Source organism: Dendrobium catenatum, unplaced genomic scaffold (assembly GCF_001605985.2).
Source record: "Dendrobium catenatum unplaced genomic scaffold, ASM160598v2 fragScaff_scaffold_370, whole genome shotgun sequence".
NCBI lineage: Eukaryota > Viridiplantae > Streptophyta > Magnoliopsida > Asparagales > Orchidaceae > Dendrobium > Dendrobium catenatum.
Genome location: NW_021318832.1, coordinates 1,230,850 through 1,235,469, shown reverse-complemented (window position 1 = coordinate 1,235,469; position 4,620 = coordinate 1,230,850).

Below are 4,620 nucleotides of genomic sequence, written 5' to 3'. Positions count from 1 at the left end.
GTATTCCTAACCCAAATCAGTAAAATTTCAGCAGTAAACTGCTGTCCACAGCAGCCAAACAGCATGAATTCAGCAGAAAATAGGGAAACGGGAAGAAAAACACAATAATATGCTTGTATTTCACTAGAAAATCAAGGAAAACAGCAAAGATACACTTGATCCTCAATTCGAGAGGAGGATCGATCTCTCCCAAATCTCTAGACGCCGCTAGAGCCCAAAGAAAACCTAAATCTAAGAGATCTCAAATTTCAGCTAAATTCAAGATGCCCAAACCCTAGCCAAATCAATTATTTAATGCATACAATTCAAAAGGAATTCCCTAAACAGTCCCTGCAATCAATTTCCCTCCTAAACTTCCTCAAATTTCCTTCCCGAAACCGTCCAGCAAGACGTGCGTCTCGCGCGCGGCTTCCGCCCAGGCAGAGCTGTTTCGCGATTTTGCTCGTGAACCGGTCCCGCCTGGATTGGCTGGACCGGTCTAACATAACTTTCTCTCAAATTACTTGTGCAGTGTTACCGAGTACAAGAATTTAACGTGTTATATAGAGTTGATAAGCTAGGAATTCACTAAGATATTTGTATCCCATGTAGGATAGAAAGGGTTATCTGTTTCAGTTCGGTGGATGGTACGATTTAGATGTCCAATCAGTTCACTTGAGTCACTATTTGAACTGAGTGAGATCATAAGAAATGGTGCGTTCCATTAAATTTGTTGGATGTGATTTGAAGAATCAAATGCTCCATGACTCTTGGAAAGATGGTGCGACTTGATAAGGTGGAAGAAGAGCCTATTTTTTCTCCACCTTTGCTTAACTGATGTGGGGAGATAGTCGTTGGATCATTGGAAGAAGAAGATGCTTGAAGGAATTCCCAATCCAGGGACAAGCATAAGCTTAAAGCTTGAAAGAGATGTAATATTCTTCATTAATTGACCCCAAGACTCTTTACATCAGCTATATGTAACTTTGCAATAGAACAATCTAGAAATAGATAGTTTTGTACTACCGTAACTAAAAAAAGTAATTTGGTAGTGGAAAGCAACAAAAGCAAATAGGACTTATAAGGCAAGAAAGGGTATATTAATACCTAAGCATATTATAACTAAGATGTCCACATCATACTTCCCTTGTGTCGAAAGAGTTCGACTCCGTGGCGACATCATCCGGATGGAGATAGATGCATATATTATAATTAGTCCTCCTGGATCGAAGATTTTACGTACCCGAGAATTAACATATCCTCCAACAGAAAGGTCAATCCCTCCAATAAAACTTACGACACAATGAGCATTTATTAGACAAAAAGAACACTTGATATTACTTTCCTCAAAGGATCTGAGGGCCTCTTTATCATGGTTCTTCATTAGCCTGGCATTTCCCAGCAACAAAATAAAAGTTCGGTCTTGCCATACCATCACTCCAAACAAATGAATTTTGCATCAGCCCTATCATGCATCGCAAGATCTGAAATCATCGTGTTGTAAATATAAACATCCTTGTCAAGTATATCAACAAATACCTGTTGGGCATCATCAAGGAGTCCAAATTTTGCATACATCGAGGCCAAATTAGTTTTGACAAACACATCCAGCTCAAAACCAGCTTTAGAAGTGTGGCAAGGATCTTTACTCTGGTTTCCAAATTAAGAAGTCTCATGCAGGACTTTAGAAACTTCATTTTGGCTAAAAACTCTCTGAATTGTTGCATGCTCCTCATATACATGTCCACTTTTTGCTGTTGCCTTGCACTTTGCTCAGCCTTTATATTGAATTTCCTTAGAGGATGCTTGAAGACAGAACCCCACCCACTTCTCCATCTTCAATTACAGCAATCGGCTTCTTGGATTTGTCCTCTAAGAGACTTGATTCTTCATGTGCCAGAAGATCGATTATCTCCTCATTATATGGCTCTAGAAATGAAACTTTCATACTATAGTGAGAATTGTGACCCTCAAGCTTATCACAGATTTGACGAACAAACCTCGGAATAACACCAACGTCATTTGGAAATTTTCCATTCTTTGCATTAGCTGGTCCTCCTTCCATGTTGTACGTTTTTCCAATACCTATCTGAATGTATGCAAAAATAGTACAACTAAAATGCTCAAAAACTTCGCTCACAATAGGGAAGACTGCTTGCTCAAACAAAACATTTTGAAGTGATGATGGACCGAAGACCTTATCAAAAATAAAGGTCTTACCAATCTGCTTGCTAGCAATGTTATGAACAGTAACAATTTCTCTCCGCTGCTTGTTGCAGAATATCACCACTGGCTTGTTGCATCTCATTTCATCATCATTCAAACGCCTAAAATAGGTCAAATAATTGAAGAAAATTAATGTAGTGGGATCATGGGAACCAAGCGGGAGTGAGAGCGAAAATGCAAATCAGAGGGAGGCGGGAGTGGGCTTGGGATTGTCGGAGCATAGTGTTAATGGGAGCGGGAGCAGACTGGTGTTGGGGCTAGAATCACGTTGGAGGGAATCATAATCGTCGTTCCACTCATGAGAAGGAGCACGATTACAGCTCTGGTCGCGAGATGAAGCGAAGGAAAAATCTGTGTCGAGTTGTGGATCTGCTCGGGCCATGGATATGAGAGCATAAGTTGGAAGTAATGTTGTACTCCAACACAGGGCCAATCGTGCGGGCGCGCTAGAAGAGCAGAGGGGAGACGACAAAGACACATGCGAATTAGGAGGCGGAATTAGGGTTGGAATTGCTGGAGACACGTTGATATGGGATTGTTCAAGTGAAGCATGTATGATGGGCTGCTGGTTGACTGCAGGAGGCGGAAGCTGGGTTGTATCGTGGAAGGTGTCAAAGGGAAGTTGCGAATCTAGAAGCGGAAGAGGCCCGGCGAACTACTCTTCCTCGACAATGTTAGCATCAGCGGGGGAAGGATTGTGTTGGAGCTGGGTGAGTTGCGCGGGCTTGTTGGGGACGCAATTGGATGAAGTAGAGGCGAAATATTGCAGGAGGGGTTTAGGATCGCGAGTGTGGTCGCGAGACGAATCGGCGGCAGGATCATGGGCGACTGATTGGGGCCAGAGTGGAGGCAAGTTGTGGACGAAGGCCGCAGGTTGATTGTCGACTAAATGGTTGGGCAAGGGATTCCTCCATTTGAGGGGAAGTTCAAGCGGAGGATAGTGGGGCGGAGATTCTCGCCATTGAAGTGGAAGTTGGAGCGGAGGATGGTCGGCTTCTTCGTCGTTGACCGCCCATCTCCTTTGGCGTCGATCATCATCGACCGCCCATCTCCTTCGGCGATGATCGTCGTCAACCGCCCATCTCCTTCGGCATCGATCTTCGTCGGCCGCCCATCTTATTCGGCGTCGATCTTTGTTGAACACCCAATTTCTCCGGCTTCGATCATCGTCGACAGCCCACCTTCTTTTGCAGTCCATCTTTCTTCGCAAGCTCTGAGCTCTTATACCAACTGATGTGGGGAGATAGTCGTTGGATCGTTCGAAGAAGAAGATGCTTGAAGGAATTCCCAATCCAGGGACAAGCACAAGCTTAAAGCTTGAAAGAGATGTAATATTCTTCCTTAATTGACCCCAAGACTCTTTACATCAGCTATATGTAACTTTGCAATAGAACAATCTAGAAATAGGTAGTTTTGTACTACCGTAACTAAAAAAAGTAATTTGGCAGTGGAAAACAGCAGAAGTAAATAGGACTTATAAGGCAAAAAAGGGTATATTAATCCCTAATCATATTATAACTAAGATGTCCACATCATTAACCCTATTGGGACCCTCCTGTAGTTGTTGGCCATTGATTAACTCGAAACTGTCTTTGATATCATGTGAGAAACAAGATGTACAAAAGAAGAAGAGATACAAAGTAGTTGAATAGTTCATTGCTTGAGTAGGCCAAAACTTGGCCCTATAAATAGAGGGTTATAAAGGCGGAAAAAAGGGAAGAAATCAACCCAGCCTAGCAATAAAAGAAACATGAGTTTTACAGCATGTTTGACTTGCTTTGCTCTTGTGGCATAAGCCAAGTCAAGGATACAGGCAGTTAGAAAAAGCTATGCCGAGGGAACCAAGGTTGAACCCCCACCGTTGATTAAAAAGGTGCAACAACATGGCCAACAATGTACCATATGGCACTAATGACTACATAACGGTAATATGGTTGCATTGCTTACGACAGCCTTGAACATTTTCAAATCTTCAAATTGTGGTTGATTCCATAGAGGCTATTGTATAAAGCGCATCTTATATTGCTATTATTGTCATAGGATAACCTTGGATAATAAATGATTATTGTCCAATCTTTAGGTGGTGCGGTGCATCCAATATGTTTATATTGTGATAAGGCGTCTCAATACGAAATACATGGAAATCCCTTGAAGTTCATTTTAATTATGAGGTTCGAGATTTCTCATAAGAATCTACCATTGTTAGTTACATTTTCAGTCGTAGTAGAACATAGTTTTGAATAAGGACATCTATGTTGCACCGATACACCTATTTATGAAGGCGTGCTGTATCTGATACACCGATACACGGATACGCCTCCGATACTCCACCGATATGTGTCGGATACACCATAGACGTATCCAATTAAAATACTATTTAATTTCAAAAGGACACGCGTATCCGATACACGTGTC